The sequence below is a fragment of the Petaurus breviceps genome, unplaced genomic scaffold (genome assembly GCF_028583685.1).
Source record: "Petaurus breviceps papuanus isolate PSGF00001 unplaced genomic scaffold, PetGlider_PUasm1.0 151, whole genome shotgun sequence".
Taxonomy (NCBI): domain Eukaryota; kingdom Metazoa; phylum Chordata; class Mammalia; order Diprotodontia; family Petauridae; genus Petaurus; species Petaurus breviceps.
The window spans coordinates 2190658-2210310 of NW_027185712.1; positions in this window are offsets into that span (position 1 = coordinate 2190658).

Here is a 19653-nt window from a genome sequence, read left to right on the forward strand (position 1 = left end):
GCAAACAATGGATCACTTGACTGTATACTGCCTTATAGGATTTTCTCATTGCTTCCTGTAGCTAATTTTCATTAATTCAACAAGTATTTCTCAATAATAACACACATGGCTCCTTTAAGTTTTAAAAAGGAAGTACAGGTATTATTTTCCCTATTTCATAGATTAGGAAAACTGAGCCTCAAAGTTTAAGTAACTTACAGTCAGTAAGCTACTCATTCCTCAATTACATTATATACTCTGACTCTAATCTCTCCTCTAATTGAACTATATTCTATAAAACTGCTAATTAATATTGTTAATCAAAACTCTGACACAGTCACCAAACTATTAAAAAATATTCCATGGCTGCCTAATGGATCATAGTATCATGAATTTAGCACTATAAGGGACCTTAGAGACCACACAATCGTAATTGGGAGGGATTGAATTCAAATGTATATCTTCTGATTTAAAATAAGGTTAAGTTGCAGCACACTGCCTCATGCTAACCTGTAGGAAAAGATATAAAATCTTTAGTCTAACCTATAAAGCCCTCAAAAATCCAAACTTATTTCCACATTCCAAACTTGTTTCTTGTAACTTCCATCCCCACACTTACTCTCGGTCCAGTCAAACTGGCCTATTCTTAAAAGCTCTCAGTCAGAATTACATCTCCCTCCTTTATTCCTTAGAAGAAGTGGTCCCACATGTGTGCAATGTACTGTCCCCAGCTGTCTGGTAGAATCTCTAGCTTAGTTTAAAACAGCTCACCTGCAACCCTCTACATCAGGCCTTTCCTTATTCCCCCCTACTACCCTCCCATTTATGGTTAGTTGTTAGCAATGTCTCCCTCTTGCATTTGTTTTGGATTATGTGACCTTGCATCCACTTTTTTTGGGGGGTGGGGGAGGGTTTGCTTTTTATTTTTTTGGAGGGCAATTGGAGTTAAGTGACTTGCCCAAGGTCACACAGCTAGTTTTCGTGTTAAGTGTCTGAGGCTGGATTTGAACTCAGGTCCTCCTGACTCCAGGGCTCCGGTGCTCTATTCACTGTGCCACCTAGCCGCCCTGGACCTTGCATATTCATGTATTTACTTGCGTACATACTTATTTTATCCCTCCAGTAGAATGTCCAGTGTTTGAGAGCAGAAGTTGTTTCTCTTTTATATTCTGATACTCAGAAACTAACAGTATAATGCACATACTAGGCACTTTTAATAAGCATTGCCTGAATTGAATCTAAAATGGGGACTATTTCTTATACTTTCTATTTGTCCACCATTGTGGATACCAGTACTAGTCACACAGTAGACACTTGGTTAATACTTTTAAAGACTGAATTAATTAATATTTGAGAAGTTAATTTGAAGACCTCAATACGATATAACATATGCGCATATACAGACATCATAAGCATCAACCTACTTTCAACAAATTCATTCAACAAATATTCATCAAGCACCTATTACTATATGTAAGGTTCTTTTATCTCCAGAGCTGTGGCAACTGTTACATAAATTTGCAAAATGTATGTAAAGTTGGCAAAAATAAATACCAAATCCAGGATCCCGTTAAGCATTATTACCTATGTATGATATCTATTACCCTTTTAAAATTTCAGTCTCTCAGTTTTTTATGATCAATTGCAATTACATGAATACACAATAACTGTCTTATTAAATCTGAGTTTAAATATTTGTTGTAGAGCATTAATTTAAAGTCTGACCCTCTTTTGAAATGAATGCCTTTATGAAATTTAATAAAACATGAAGGTCATAAAATTTAATAAACTATTGTACTTTCCATTTTTTAATTTTGAACAGACTAGAGCTAAAGAGGACAGCAGTTTGCTATTTTGCAGTGAGAACAGACAAAATGGAAGACTGAGTGACCTCCATTCCTGGGGGTGGGGGGAAAGCTCAAAACAACAGATTCCTATCTCACCAGGATAGGAGAAATTAAGTACTTGAAGTAGAGGCATAGTCTGGGATCTAGATGACCTCTCCAGGCTCCCCAAATCAAGATCCTACAGCATACTGTGGTAAGCAGTTGCCTGAAAACAACTCTAATAAAAGAGTGCAATTCCAGATGCTTATTCTAAGAGTACACTTACTATGACGATGTGAAATGTTTGGATGAACTCAATACTCCACCCAAGGTAAGACTGCTTCCTTAGTTCATGGTTTGGGGGATGTTAAATTGTGGGGTGCATAGTACAGAGGCTGAATTTGTTTTTTTTGTTTTGTTTTGTTTAACCAAAAAGACTTCAGTCACTGAAACCCACTTCTGAGAATTGAATATGTATGGGATACGGACATCCATGAAGTGCTAATAAATAATTGAATTATTATTGAATGAGTGAATGCATACCATAGTGGTTTTAATATAGGCCAACCTCCCTTCACCCAATAAGCTTTATTTGAAAGGAAAAACAAACATAAGTATACACTGGAAAAATAATTGTACTCAAGTTTTATATTAAAAAAATGCTAACCTAATTTTGAGAAACCTGTTTTTTTTTCCCTAAAAGTAAATACATATGCTTTATAAAACCATAAGAAAGCATAGCAAATCCCAGGGAAAGGAGGACATTTAGAAAGGCAAACAAATGTAGGCAACTGTGTCATAGCCCACTGTATGCATTGCCTTCAGCTGTGGGGGAGGGAAAAGGAAAACCTGGCTTTCACTCATTGGTGGGAGGAGAGGATTAGCAGCACATGCCATCGTGATATGATGTAGTTAAGGACTTGTTGACTCTTCATATGAAGTAAGTTGTCAGGATTTCAAGAATCTAGAGTCTTCTTCTACATGATTTTCTTCACCTGCAATTTTGCTAAAGTTTTTTAAAAATTTCAAGTAGTATTTTAGTTGATTCTCTAGGTTTTTCTAAGTATAACATCATATCATCTGCAAAGAGTGATACTTCTGTTTCGTCATTGCTTATTCAAATTCTTCAATTTCTTCTTTTTTTATTGCTATATCTAGCATTCCTAGTATGATTTTGAATAATAGTGTTAATAATATCCTAGGTTCACTCTAATTTTATTTGGAATGCTTCTAACTCATTCCCATTATACATAATGCTTGCTAATGGTTTTAGATAAATGTTACTTACATTTTAAGGTAAGCTCCATTTATTCCTATGCTTTCTAGTTTAATTTATTGGTTTAATGTTTTTCTTACCTTCAATTTTATTACTCTTTCCTTTGATTTTCAGGATTTCCAATTAGGTGTTTAAATTTTTTGAAATGTTTTCATTTGTTCTTTTCCTAGTATTTTTTTAGTTGCATGTTCACTTCACAGATCTGTTCTTTCTCTCTTTTATTGATGTGAGTATTTAAAGATGTAAATTTTCCCCTAAGTACTGCTTTGGCAGCATCCCATAAATTTTGGTATGTTGTCTCATTGTTGTCATTCTCTTTAATGAAATTATTGATTGTTTCTATGATTTGTTGTTTGACCCACTTATTCTTTAGGATAAGATTAGTTTCCAATTAATTTTTAATTTATCTTTCCATTGTCCTTTAGTGAATGTAGTTTTTTATTGCTCTAATTTATGCTCTAATAATGTTACTTTCTATTCCCATTCAGTTTTCTCCAAAAATCTATTTTATCTAACTTTTCAAGAATTATATTTACCTCCTTAACTTCTTTCTTATTTAATTTTTGGTTAGATTTATCTAGTTCTGAAAGTAGAAGTTTAAGGTCCCCCATTATTATAGGTTTAGTGTCTATTTCCTCCTGTAATTCACTTAAATTCTCCTTTATGAATTTGAATGTTATACCTCTTGGTGCATATATCTTTGGTATAGATGTTATTTCATTGTCTAAGGTGCCTTTTAGCAAAATATAGTTTTCTTCCTTATCTCTTTTAATTAGATCTATTTGCTTTTATTTTGTCTGAGATCATGATTGCTACTTGTTTTATTTTTTTTACTTCAGCTGAAGAGTTCTGCTCCAGTCCCTTACCTGTGTGTCTCTGTGCTTCAAATGTATTTCTTGAAAATAGCATATAGTAGGATTGTGATTTTTAATCCATTCTTCTATCCAGTTCTGTTTTATAACTGAGCTCATCCCATTCACATTTACAGTTATAATAACTAATTGTGTTTTTCCCTCAATCCTCCTTTTTCTTTATCCTTCCCTCTCTCTTCTCTGTCCCTTCTCCTAAGTGTTTTACATGTTCCTGGTCACCACCTCCCCCAATCCACCCTCCTTTCTATCAGTTCCCCATCTCTTGTCAGCTTCTATTATCCCCCACTCTTCTTTACATACAGAGTATAGGTTATACATATAGGGTATAGGGTAAGATATTTCTTTATCCAATTGAGTGTGTGTAATGGTAATGGGAAGTTGAAGATCTTCCCTACAACTTAATAAGCCTAAGGGAATTTGAAGTCCTTCCCTGCTTTGAAAATAAACTCTTCCCCCTAATAGGTTGAATGTAGTCACATGGACTTTGTGGTGGGAGAAGTTTACTGAAGGATGGAGAAAAGCCCACAGGAAGCTGGGAGTGAGAACAGTTAGACAGTGAAAAGAGAGAAGATGGCAAGTACTGGGAGAAAGTCTAGTTATATGAAAAACAAAAGATATCAATTTAAATTTATTTTTTTTAAAGGAGAAGATAAAATGACTATGAAGTAATACACTTTCTACACTGACCTCTAAAACTCTACATATTAGGTTGGTAAGTATATCAACATGCCTAGTAATATTACAAATATGATAAAAAAAATCAAAGCCACTGAAAATAAAAATAAGAAAAAGAAATAATTTCTTTTTGACTAGGAAATTTTAACCTTTTATGTGTAATGGACCTCTTTTCTGGCAGTCTATTTAAGGAAATGGTAATTTATTTTTTCCCTATCCAAGTTCATAAACCCCCTGATATCTATCCACAGACCTCTGTGAACTCCAGTTTAAGAACATCTGTTCTAAAACATGCTGTATAATAATTCACTCTAGTGCCTCTTCAGTTTAATGTTATATATCAGGGATACTAGTTTTGCCACATCAGTGGCAAATGGATGCTGTGGCTCTCTGTGCTGTTGTGACTTATTCATTTCTTTGCAACTATGATGGAATCTGCTTACTAGTTTTGGAATCTGGTTGTCTGATGTCTGAATAAATGTTTTGTTTCTGTTTTCTATATGGAGAATCTGTCATATTTTGTTATCATATGCCTTACAGGTATATTTCTAGTGACTGTGGGTGCTATGAATATTTCTTTTTGTTTAATTTTTCAAATGCTTTATTAACTTCTGATTTATATCATTCATTTCTGCCAGATTTTGAGTTACAAAGTTTCTCCCAGTTTTTCCCCTACTCACCGCCCAAAAATAGCAGTCCCACAGGATATTCCCTCCTCCAATCTGTTCTCTCCCATATTTTCTCCCATACCCCATTTGACTTTTCCAGTGGATCTCTATGCCCCAGTGCCTGCACATTTCATTTCCCAATTACATGTAAAATAGTATTAATAATAGTATATATTTGAAGATTTGATTTAAAAACTTTGAATTCCAGACTCATTCCCCTCCTCCACTGACACCCACCCCACTGGGAAGACAAGCAGTTCAGTACAGGTTTTACATGTGTGTCTAATGCAAAACAATAACATAGAAGATATATTGTAAAAGACTGACTACATTTCCCTCCCTCCCATCCTACCTCCCACCTGTTCCACTCTCCACTTTGATCCTGTCCCTTTTCAAAAGTGGGTGCCTCCAACTTCCCTCCCCCCCTCAGCCTGCCCTCCCTTTCATAATCCCCCCTGTAATCACCTTCCCCCCCTACTCTACTGGAGGGTGAGATACCCTATTTAGTGTGTATTTCATTCCCTCCTCAAGCCAAATTCAATGGGAATAAGGTTGACCCATTCCCTTTTGTCTTCCTATTCTTCCCCTCCATTGTAACCATTTTCCCTTGCCTCTTCTATATGAGATAGTTTACCCCATTCTGTCTCTCCCCATCTCCTCTCATTATATTCCTCTCTCACCTCGTAATTTCACCTTTTAAGTATCATCCCTTCCTGTTAAATTAGTCATGTGCCTTCTATCTATGTATACCTGTAAACATATATACACACATTCACATATATATTCATATGCCCATATACCCTCATATATGCACAAATATATATATATATATATTTCCATTCCCTTCAGCTACTGAGAAAAGTTTCATCAGTTACTATTGTTGTTTTTCCATGTAGGAATATTAATAGTTCAACTTTGATAAGTTCCTTATGATTTTTCTTTCCCTGTTTATCTTCTCATGCTTCTCTTGCTTCTTGTATCTGAATGTCAAATTTTCTATGCAACTCTGGTTTTTTCAATAAGAATGCTTGAAAGTCCTGTATTCCATGGAATGACCATATTTTCCCCTGAAACATGATACTCAGTTTTGCTGGGTAGATGAGTCTTGGTTTTAATCCCAGCTCCTTTGACCTCTGGAATATCATATTCCAAGCCCTTCGATCCCTCAGTGTAGAAGCTACCAGATCCTGGGTTATCCTGATTGTGTTTCCACAATATTCAAATTGTTTCTTCCTGGCTGCTTGTAATATTCTCTCCTTAATCTGGGAATTCCAGAACCTGGCTATAATATTCCTAGGAGTTTTCTTTTTGGGATCCCTTTCAGGAGGTGATCGGTGGATTCCTTCAACCACTACCCTGCCCTTTGGTTCCAAAACATCAGGGCAGTTTTCTTTGAGTACTTCCTGGAGGATGATTTCTAGGTTCTTACTTTGATCATGGCTTTCAGGTAGTCCAATAATTTTTAAATTATCTCTCCTGGATCTACTTTCCAGGTCAGTGGTTTTTCCCATGAGATATTTCACATTGACTTCTATTCTTTCATTTGTTTGGATCTGTTTAACAGCATCTTGATTCATAAAGTCATTAGCTTCCATTTACTCCAATCTAATTCTGAATTCTCCTCATTGAGCTTTTGAGATTCTTTTTCCATCTGGCAAATTTGGCTTTTTAAGGCATTCTTCTCCTCATTGCCTTTTTGAGCCTCTTTTGCCATTTGAGTTAATCTATTTTTCAAGTTGTTATTTTCCTCAGTCAGGCTGTTGACTCTTATTTCATAATTTTTTTGCATCGTTCTCATTTTTCTTCCCAATTTTTCCTCCACTTCTCTTATCTGCTTCTTAAGGTCCTCTATGGTCTGTAACCAGCTTGTACTTTCCTTTGAAGCTTTTGGTGCAGGGTTTATGACTTCACTGTCTTCCTCCTGTTCCATGCTTTGCTCCTTTTTGTCCCCAAAATAGGAGTGTAATGTTGGAATCTTCTGTCTGCTTTGTTTCCTTTGCCTGGTCATGTCTCCCCTCAGTCCCTTGACCCCTGGGCTTTTTGCCACAGCAGGACTCTGCCACCAGACAGGGGAATTTTTGTCCCAAACGCTGGAGTTTTCTCACCTGCCAGGGTTATTAGATGGGTGCCCTCTCTGAGGTCTCCACACTCTCTGGCAAGCTGGACACATACCCCAGGACCTTCAGCCTAGCCTGAAATCCAGATCCAAGCAGGTTAAAGCAAGAGCGATTACCCCTAAGATTGCTGCTTGGTCCCCGTACACTCTGCAGGCCAAGAGCTGAAGCTGCCATGTGGCACTTGCTGGCTGTGCCAGAGTCTCAGCAGCTTCTCGCCCCAGGGGCAAAAGCCTTGCACTCCCACTTACTGGGTCCCAAAGTCCAGACTGCACTGATCTCTCACTTTGTCCCTCGCATCTATGTGTTGATAAATCTGGAAACGGCCACAGCTGCTGCTGATCTGGAGTCCCTTGGGCCGGGGGCTGGTCAAGCCCACCCTGGGGCTAAAGCCTCGGTGTGGGGCAGGCTCAGCTCCCAGAGCACTGCACTGGCCAATTCCTGCTGGCCTGCTGGGCTGTCCTCAGCAGGAGGTTAGCTTCTCTGTCATTTGTGGGTTCTGCAGCTCCAAAGTTTGTTTAGAGTCCCCTTTTTACATGGATTGGGGAAGGTGGAAGCCGGAGCAGCGGGGAGGTCATGTTTCTACTCCGCCATCTTTGCTATGAATATTTCATTGGCACTAACAGTGCATACGTTATTGCCTCTTTGAGCCAATTCTGATGAGAGTAAGGTTTTAAACATTGTCCACTACCTCCCCTTCCATAATAAAAGCAGTTTCATGTCTCTTTAATGTGAAATAATTTACACCATTCTATCTCCCCCTTCCCTCTTATCCCAGTGCAATTTTCATTCTCATCCCTTAATTTTGTTGTTGATTTATTTATATCATCCCATTATAATCATTTCATACCTGTACCTTCTGTCTACATAGATTCCTTCTAATTGCCCTTATAGTGATAAAGTTCTTAAGAGTTAACAGATATCATCTTGCCGTGTAAGAATATAATCAGTTTAACCTTATTGAATCTCTGATTTTTCTCTTGTTTCTTTTTTATCTTTTTATGTTTCTCTTGAATCTTATATTTGAAGATGATTTTTTTAATTTAGCTCTGATTTTTTAAATTAGAAATGCTTGAAAGTCTTGTGACTTTCTAAGTGACTTGCCCAAAGTCACACAGCTATTAAGTGTTAAATGTCAGAGTCCAGATTTGAACTCAGGTCCTCCTGACTCCAGGGCTGGTGCTCTATTTACTGCACCACCTTGCCACTCCAAGTTTTGTTCATTTTTTTCTTCCTATTTTGTTACTTTGTACTTTTATGTAAAAATTGGGCTCTGCTCCTGCACTGTCTCAAGCTGCTTGTGCCAGGGCTTTGACCTTGCTGCTGCTTTTCAGTAGTAGCTGCAGGCTTGCCAAGACCCACACAGGAACTACATGAACACAATTACATGACATACTTCATCAAATAAAGGTAAATTTACATTATTGGGGAAATGTTAATTGTTTATGGATAAGGTGACCTTATATAATAAAATGATAATTCTACTTAAATTAATTTACTTAATCAGTTCCATAACAAGGAAAGTAACAAAAATTACATGATAGAGCTAAATAAAAAATAACAACAATATTCATCTGGAGGAACAAAAAGTCAAGACTATCAAGGGAATTGTAATGGGAATGCAAATTTGGAAGATCTTCCCTGCCCCTAGGCTAAAGTGCACCTGAAGCCTGGGGTGGGAGGCTTGTTTTTCAGTAGATACTTTTTGATTGGCCAGTGAGTCCAAAAGGTTGTTACATACTCTGAGCCAGGAGAAGGCTATATAAGCCCTGATGTGTAGCTTTGTTTTTGGGGGCTCACTTTGAGAAGTGTTCTGTGATTTGATCTGTATTCTGAAAAGCCATTGTCCAGAGCCCCCCCCCCCCGGCTTTGAAAAACCCAGATGTTGACTGGGTATGGATGTAATGGTTGGACAGTTTGGAAATCTGACTACTTGATCTGTTTCTGTCTTGATAATTCTGCCTGTATGCTTTGAAGTTCGGGGTGCTGACCTTTTCCCCCTGAACAAGGTAAACGATATATGTCTGACTGATTAAAGTAAGCTTGTTAACCCATTTTGAGTTGCTTTCTTTTATCAAAGCAGATCCAAGAACCTGTATGAGTGGCAAACCCTGAGGACGCTTGGGGTGCTTGCTGCTACAGGAATCAATGAAAAAATGTGAATGAAGAAGGCTAATCAGTAAAAGATTTCAAAATATATTAGTGAACAATGATAATCAAAACAATTTGATACCAGATAAGAAATGGAGCTGTTTATTACTGGAATAGATTAAGTGCACAATATACAGAAGCAAATGAGCATAGTTGAAGAGAAAGTGGCAACCTGCATTGACAAAGTGAGATTCCTCATCTGGGAGTTTCTTATACTAATGAAATTCCTATTCTGAGACTGTGTATTATAGTTCTGTAGGTAAATATCATTTCAATATGATAGACTATAACCTCCATAAGATCAAATTCATCTCTAATTTTGTATTCCAAGTGCCTAGTACAGTGCTCTCCCAAAAAAATGGGATTTTAAAATTTGACAAAAAGAAGGAGGGGGCAGGGGATAGTGTGAAGAATCTGGAAATGAGAAGGGAGGAACTGGATCAGAGATCTCTAATACTCCCAAGGGGGTGCTATATCACCCATAGAGAGATATTTTAGAGCTTATGAAGCATGGTTTTAGAATGTGGATTCACATTCCTTTAGGAAGAAGGATCCTGAATCTCCAGGTTGAAGAAGACCTAAAGTGTGAGGGTAAGTTGGAGGGTAATTCAGAGGGGGTGTTATATAAGTAAAATGGAGACAGTATTTATTCTCCTCTGACCTCATGGGCTTGTGTGGAAAGCATTTTGTAATCTGTAAAGCACTATAGTAATTCAAGCTGTTGTTATTTCAACTCAATTTTTTATATTTAAATGATTCACTCAATTTTTATTGGTTTTTACAAGCTTGTCTCAGAGACCTATTAGATTTGTAATCATTGTTGTGACAAAAATGCAGTGTAATTATTCCTTCATTTTTTTAAAAGCTGTGTGTTTGTCCACTAGTACTCTAAACAGATAGAAGCACATTTAAAAGAAGCAAAATGATGTTTTCTTTCTCCCATTCACCATTCAAAGTCTTTCATAATCTGCCCCTCTTCTACCTTTTGTTTTCTCATATCTTATTCTCCTCCATGGATCCTTCAATCCAGTGGTACTGGCCTTCTCGCTGTTCCTTGAACAAGACAATCCATTTCCAGACCCTGGGGCTTTTTCACTAGCTTTTTGCCATGCCTGCAATGTCTTCCCTCATTTCTGCCTCCTGTCTTCCTTCAAGTCCAAGCTAAATTCATATCTTCTAGGAGAAGCCTCTCCTCATTCTTCTTAATAAGTACCTTCCCTCCATTGGTTTTCTCCAATTTACCCTGTATATTTTGTTTGTACATAATTGTTTGAATGTTGTCTCCCCCATTAGATTTGTAGTTTCTTGAGAGCACAGACTACCTTTTGTCTTTCTTTATATTACAAGGGCTTAGCACTGTGCCTAACACATAGTAGGTGTTTAATAAATATTTATTGACATTGCCTTATTGACTGATTGACTAGGGTTTTATAAGAGTGATACTTTTATGAGTATGTCTGTAGTTTTACTTCCTTTAATTCACCAACTTCTGAAAAATGATCAGGTTAGATATAGCTTCTCTGTACCTTCACAATAGCTGTTCTCCAATAAGTCAAGTCAACAAATATTTATTAAGCAACTACTATGTGGTGGGCACTGTGCTAAATGAAGCAAGGACAAATACAAACAGAAAGAAAGACAGAAGATCAAATTCTAATGGGGAATGGTGGCAAATAACTGGAAGTTGCAGGGATGCCCATCAATTGGGGAATGACTGAACAAGTTGTGGTATATGATTGTGATGGAACACTACCATGCTATGAGAAATGATGAATTCAATGATCTCAGAAAAACATGGAAAGACTTACATGAAATAATGAAGAACAAAAATGAGCAAAACAAAGAGAACTTCGTATACAATAACAGCAATATTACTTTAAGAATGACTGAGAAAATAATTTTGTCTATTATAAATACCCAAATTAACTATAAAGGACAAAAGTAGAAAGATGATCTCTGTATCCAGGGAAAGAACTGATAAACAGATGTATAGAATAATTTTATATGTAAACATGTATACATGTATATATGTGTATATATATATATATATGTGTGTGTGTGTGTATTTGTGTGTATATGTATATTTGGGTCTAATGGTAGCCATGTCTAGGGTGGGGTAGAGGAGAGGGAAGAAAAAAATTTATATGATAATTTTATTGTATAGTTGAAAGGAATAGCAAGTTGTGCATAGTAGATTTCTAGTTTCATGTACAATCATCTTTTTGTTGTACTATGTTAATGGAAATTCTTGTTTTATTCCATAAATTAAAAATCAAATTAAAAAACTCAACTGGAGAAAGACAACATATAATGCAAAGCTGAATAGGGGTGAAATGGGGTTAGAGATGAAGGTACACGGTGTAGGGACATCAGAGAGAAATTTTGAGGAAGTCAGGAATACAGTTTGGAGCTATATGAAGACATAGCTAGGATTCTTCCTTACCATGGGGTCTCTGTTATAAACCAGCCAATCAGAGAGAAAAGCCACCATATTTCCAAGGTATGAATTCCATAGTGACCTTAGAGATCCTCTAGTCCTTAGAGTTTTAGCCTTTTTTTTTAGATGTCAAGGTGACAGTCTTGTGAAGCCTGGGAAGTCCTTCTCAGAATTACATTTTTATATGCATAAAATAATTACCAGAGCTTACCAAGGAAAACTACAATATTGAAGTACAGTAATCAAAAACAAATTTAAAGACACAGTTTTGGCCTCTAGCCTTGGTTCCAAACTCAGACTTATAATGGCAAGCACAGAATTAGTCCACACCTTATTTCAGCTATTGAATTAACACCTTGTTTCAGTTCAGGTTTCTTTTGAGCCTTGTATCAAGTCTGTTAAGAAACAGAACATGTGAACCCTAGAACTCATGAACTCCTATAACAGGAAGGGGAGGAGCTAATGACCACATATAAGTAGAGGCCCAGGGCTAGAGACAGCAGAACTGAGAAGAGGACTCTTGTGGTGGCAGAGTTGAGGAGGAGAAAACTTGTGGTATCCCTGCACTCTGTTTGTCTATTCTGTCTGTGTTGATGTTTGTTTGGGATACTTTGTTCAGAAGCTCTGGGACCTTACTGGAAGCCCTGAAAGAGGATTTTCTGGTTGTATGTTGACAGAAGTCCTGGAGGAGGGTTTTGGAGGTCCTGGGACTTTACTGATGATTTGTGCTGACCTCTTGGACCTTGTTTGTAGGTCTGTGTTGATTTCTATGTTGATGATTTGTTTTGAGTTCTCAGACCTTGTTGGTGGGTCTGAGTTGATTTCATGGGCAGATAGTGAATTGATGATGGTGCCAGCAATGTGTATGAATATTATTGGGGTTCTTTCAAACTTTGTCTTCCCAGAAACAGGAACTGTGAAGGACTTAAGGTGGACTGGACATTGTGAACTTAAATATGGAATGAGAACTGGACAAAGAACTGGACAAGGAGATGGACAAGGAACTGGGAGATGCCTGCCTTTGAACCCAGGTGAAAGTTGGAGCTGGGACCATGGAAGAGGAACCATGGAAGCTGAGAGCCAACCTTGAGTCAAGCTGAAAGAAGACTTTACTTGGATACTATGTACTGACTGAGAAGATTATGATTTACTGTGACCTAGGGGTGAAGAACTTGGACTTTTGTACTTTGTGATTGAATCAAGGATTTTGTGATTGACTAAATGAATGTACTTTGTTTAAAACTATGTGACCACTTTGGTGAAAACTATGTGACCATTTTAGTGATAAGTTGCTGAGTTGTGACATGGTGAATGCTGTATTTTGATTTTCTGTGATAAGTTGTAACATTGTGAATGCTGTATTTTGATTTTCTATGAATGTTTTGCGCTTATTTGTTATTGAATAAATAGAGAGCTCACTATACTATGTAATCAGGACCGTGAAAGCTGTTCACAGCAGCAGTCCTCTGTAAAGCTACTCTTGTATGGCCTTTCAAGACTGTATCTGAAATCCCAGGATAGATATTTGAATGAGGGAGATGTTTTTAATAATTGTGTTTGATTATACAATACAACTGTCTATATAATTCAGTTAAATAATAGACATAAGTTGTTTAGCACCATGGGGTCAAGGATGCAAATCCTTGATTAGAATGTATCAGGTGTTGGGAGATAAGGTAAGTTGCTGCATCATACTCTACCTGGGGGTCCCTGTCTGAAAGAGAGCCTGTTGGACATCTTCAGGATTCTGGACCAAGTATTCAGCATCACAAGACCAAACCAGCTGAGAGCACAATAATCTGAAGAGGTAGGAAATCTTGGCTTTAGCTGCATTAATAGTCTTGCAGTAGTAGGAGTCTAATGACAAACTTCCTAGGCTGAGGTCTGCAGTACAGTTGTTGACTGGGTCACTGTCCTCTTTTCCCAAGTTATTGGAATACATATTTTTTCTATTCTAGCACTTTTAGACAGTTTTGTTTGGACAGGTTGGCAATGGATTAATGAAAACAGACTATAAAGGCCAGAACAAAAATATGTTTCCTAAAACATGGAAAAAGAAGTCACAGAATCAGTTAACAACTGAATACTTGACCACAGCCTAGGAAGTAAGCCTAGTCACGGGATCCCTGCAACTACCAAACTATAAAAGATAGGCTGAAGCTGGAAGGCTCAGAATTATTGTTGCCCAATTTCTATAATAATTGTGTCTATTTCAGCTATTATGTCTACTTTTCTAGGATTGATAGCTTCTAATATCTTGATCTTTGACCTTGCATTCATCCCTGTTCCAGACAGTTGGCCTACATTAACCTATTGCTTCATTCTAATTTTCATCTTCCATGGCCCTCTTAAGTATGAAGTACCTTTTTAGCATATATTTCATGTTGTAGTCCTCACCTATTGTCTCAGTTTTTCCAGTACTGTACTATGACTGTCCATCATATAATTCAATTCAGTGAAGTGCAATGATCTGTGTTAGGTGGTAGGAATAAAAAGACAAAATGAAAAATAGCTCCTACCCTTAAGGAACTTGTATTCTTCAGGAGATATAACATCAATACAGTTAAATACCACATAACTTGAGAAAAGAGAGGCCACTGACTTCACATATTAGACCACAGTAACAAATGCATTCAATTCAATATATCAAAAATGGAGTGCCTTCCATGTATAATTACTGGGGTTATAAAAGTAGATACAATGTGGGCTCTGTTCCTGAGGAATTCACACCCTACTAGGGGAAAACAGCATCTAAATGGCCAATTATGGTATGAAGGTGATTTGTGATAAGGCCAAAGGAGAGTTCTAGGTAAATAGGAGATTTGACAAGAGTGATTACTTTAACCTGGGTTGCTGACAGGTGGGTAAGGATAGAAGGCAGAAGCAACTGTTTAGGCCTTGAATAAAAGGAGCAACTTTGACAGATTTTGTAGTCCATTTCTTAAGTGAGGGGAAAAGGATTGAACAAAGAAATGAAGATAAGAGATAGCAGAATAAAAACTGAGGATAGCAAAATCATTTACTTTAGCTAGAATTTTATGTACATGAGAGTATTTTGAAATAAAACTGGAAAATTAAGTCAAAACTAGATTGGGGAGACCCTTGGATGCCAGGACCAGAAATGTATAATTTGTTCAATAGACAGTCAGGATCCTTTGAAAATTTTTGAGCAAAGGATTGAGGTCACCAAAGCAGTATACTATGAAGATTATTTGGGCAACAAATCAAAGAATATATTCGAGAGCAGAGAAACTATAAACTCAATATAAATCAATAGTATGATGTGGCAGCTAAAAAAAAAGCTAATGTGTAATCATTTCATATTGCATGAAAAGAGGTGTAGAATCCAGAACAAGGGAGGTGGTAGTATTCTGTCTTGGTCAGAACATAACTGGAATGTTATTTTCAGCATTTGGCTTTGCAATTTAGGAAAGCCTGAGTAAGTTGAAGTAAATCCAGAAAAGATCAACCAGGATCATAAGATGAGAGAGCACATCGTGTGATTACTCAAAGGAAATGGGGATCTTTACTTTGGAAGAGACAACGCTCAGGAGGGAATATAATTGTCCTCCTCAAGAAACTGAAAGGCTGTCATGTGGAAGAGGGAAGATGGGTTCGATTTGTTTGGTTGGTCTCAGAGGACAGAGACAAGAACAAAGGGTGAAAGTTGCAGAAAAACAGATTTTTAGTTTGATGTAAAAAGAAAACAAAAAAGCAACTTGCCAAACATTAGTGCTGTCCAGAAGTGGAGTGAGCCATCTAAGGATAGAAAAAATGTATAGAAACTTTCATCAGCAATGGTACAGGGGGATTCCAAGGTGGGTAAGATTATATTAAATGGCTTCTGAAGTCTTTTGCCGCTCTAAGATTACATGATTCCATGCAGGTGAGTCATTTAGGAGGATATTACAATGAGCACTGTTAGAAGAGGGCCTAAACAGAGTTGGTATAGTGGGAGTGAAGGTGAGAAACCAATGAGAGATATTGGTGGAGTAGAATTGGCAAGACCTAGCAACTGAATGAACATAAGTGTAGGGAAAGAAAAAGATAACTGATGTTTCAAGGTCAGATGACTTGTAGGATAGTGGTTCCATGAACTGAAATAGAGAAGTTAAGGGATAAAGTTTGTGTGATTTGTGTGTATGGTGGGAGTGGGAGGGATGATATGTTCTGTTTGGGACATACAATATTGAGTTTGAAGTAACATGCTGGTAGGGCCATCTAGCCAGCATTGAAAAAAACCTGAGAGTTGAGCTCTTGGGAAGGTTAAGGATGAAAATACAAATTTGAGAGTCATCTGCACAGACATGGTCATTGAAGCCACGTGAGTAAATGTGATCACTAAGGGAAGGAGAATGAACCATAGGAGACACCCATATTAAATTCTTTCATTAAACTTTCATTGAATCACACAAGTTACTGAACTAGACTCTATGAGGAATTTGAAGATAATGAAGATGATATTCCTGTCCCTGGGTCCCTCACAAATACTAAATACTAACATGCTACAGTTATCCAGCACTTTCCAGTTTTCAAGAAATTTTCATGCATACTATTTCACTTGATCTTCCCAATAATCCTATGACATTGGTATCCTAAAATAATAACATCTTGACTTTATAGATTAGAAGATGATGCTCAAAGAGTCTCAAAGTAACTCAGCAGATTCTAAACTAAAACCCAGTCTTTTGGCTCCTAACATCCCAGACTGAAACATTTATTGGATTTAGAAAATGCAGCAAACTTTGGCGCAGTTGAGATACAGACAGTGTACAGAATCCAGAGCTACCTCTAGTCACATATGCAAGCCACAAAACTCCTGAGTGCAGCCTGAACCAGATTAAAATGTAACTGGGAAATTTTTAACAAAACAAAAATCCCAAACAATACAGATGAGGTTCATTTATATTTTTTAAAGTCCATATGAGGCAGCAGGGAGACATTTCTATGTTAGTTTGATGCCACTGGTTCAGACTATATGCTCTTGTTGACAATAGGTACTTTTAATGTAGAGCATGATCAAGCACTATGTATTAATAGTCAATTCCAGGACCAAATAAGACATAATATTTGTGTTTGGAGGGTGTGAAGGATGAAGATTTACATAAGGTATATCATTAGAGTATAGGGATTATAAAACAGTAAAAGTGAAAACACATTTCCTGATCTTTTTCACTCAAGGCAACAATAAGTTTGATTGATGGGATGAGTTTTCAGGATATAATGGTCTAGATCTAGTAAACCTGGTCTCACAGTCAGGAATTAGATGGGATCAATCAGACAAAACTAGATTGATTCAATATCATCACAGCACCAGGTAGAGCTCCTAAGAAATTTCTTATTCCAGCCTCCAGCTCTACCACTGATTTCACTGTGTGTTCCTGGGCAACACACAATGTTGAGAGTTCTACGAGATGATCTCTCAGATTCATTCCTGCTCTTCCCTTGTGATTTTTTTTAATGATTCTAGGTTGAATGGAAGCCATCAGCTCCTGTTCTTGAATGTGTCAACTAGGAAAAGATGAAGAGATGGTCAAATGACAGTTGGGTGCCTTTTAAGTGAAGCAACAATGTTGACAAAAAAAACCAATACCACATAACTTTGGTTCAATACACTCAGTAGGGTATGTATACTTTAGGCAGCTAAGCCAGTATTTCCTAAGGTAACACACCAGTGCAGTACATTGAGGGAGATCAAGCACACCAGGTGATTGAATCCAAGCAGTTTCCTGACTTCAGCCTGTTTTCCACACAGCAGGCTCTACATTTAATGGCCCAGTGTCTCACTGAACTCCTGGAATAGCAGCTGACTGTTTTTTCTTTCAACACCTTATTATCTTCAGTGTTTTTTCCATGAGAGAAAGATGGCTCTTTGCATTTTCCCGTTTTTAATGAAATGAGCCTCAATGAATTGATCCACTAAAGTCTGGGGTAGTAAATGAATCTTGGAGGCCTAAAAGAAGATGCGGGGCAAGGAGGGTGGGGAGGAGGGCAATAGACTGGAGTTTTCATTCAGTTCCTTTTGAGTCGACATGCATGGAGTGTTCCTGCTCTTCACCTTTAGGCTTCTGGCTTCCTTCAAGACTCAACTCAAATCATACCTTTTTCAGGAGGCCTTTGCTAGTTCCAACTGCTAATGCTTTCCCTCTAAGATTACTTTCCAGTTATACTGTGGATAGCCTGTGTGTAAGTATGTAGTTATTTGCAGGAGGTCTCCCCTATCCAAATGTGAGCTCCTTCAAGGCAGGGAATCTCTTTTTGCCTTTCACTGTATCCCTAAGCCTTTAGCACAGTGTGCTAAAGTAGTGAGAGTTAGTAGGAGTGAGAGCTTAATAAATGTTTATTGACTATATTATTATCACATTTTTAATATTAATATATTATTATTGACTATATTATATATTGTCTATGTTATATATATAATATTGACTATATATATATTATATATTACATGGCTACTCTATCTAGGACTGTACAAGAACAAAAATCAAAGAATAAGGAATAATTATTAAGTATCTATTAAGGTCAGTTAGGCACTGTAGGGGATACAAAAAGTATAAGAAATAGCCTTGTGTAATGGTAATGGAAATTTAAAGATCTTCCCTGCCCCTTAATAAGCCAAATGTAATCACATGGAGCCTGTGGTGGGAGGAGTTTGCTTAATTGTTGGAGTAAGAAGGGTAGAACAGAGCTGAGAGGAAGCTGGGAGTCAGTGCAGTTAGGGTAGAGGGAGGAGAGGACATAAGTAAGGAGACAGCTAGGTCTGCGAGTGTTTGTGGGAAAGCTTTGGGATGGTGTTGCTTTCTGCAGTGATAAAGTATATTAATGTCTTTGTTGTTATGATGAATTTGGTTTTCTTGTGTTGGGAATTGACTTCTGGTGTCTGAATAAATGTTTTTGCTTCTGCTCCTATATGGAGAGTCTGTTATATTTTGTGATTCAGAATTATGCTAGCATATTTGTAGTTGCCATCAGTGCTGTGAATATCCTATTGGCACTACACCTTGAATCTCAAAGAATTTAAAACTTGTTACTAAGATTAGAGATCAAGACATGAATATTTTCATAACAGTATGAGGTATAAATGCAAGTTCAAAATAACAATAGAACAGGTAATGTATGAGGTGCTAGAAATCCTACCGGGGCAAAGTGTGCAAATGGTTTACTAGTAGAGGTAGGATTTGGTAAGGGATTTGAGAATGGATATGTCTTGAGTATAAATGGATGAATAGATAGAATATTTATTAAAGACATGTTAACAAACAAGGTAGTCCTCTCCCACAAGGAGCTTACATTCCAATGAGAGAGGGCAACACAGAAAGGAGGGCTAAAGGGGGAAGTGGATGCACAGAAGGCATGATTTGGAGATGACCAAGGAATGGCAGTCAAGAACCTAGCACTAGGTTCATAAGCATATACCTATGACAGAAATCTAGAAACTGGTAAACCATTGCCCATAGGCAAGGAAGAGCATACAGAGAATTTCAGAGAAAAAATGGAGAGAATAAAGTATAGTTCAGTGACCACTGTACTGCTTAGATCAAATGACATCTAGAGGAGGGAAATCAGCATGGTGAAAGGTCTTGAGTTTATATCATATAAAAGGAACCATGGATGTTTGCCCTGGAAAAGAGAATGGGGGGGGGGAGGAGGGG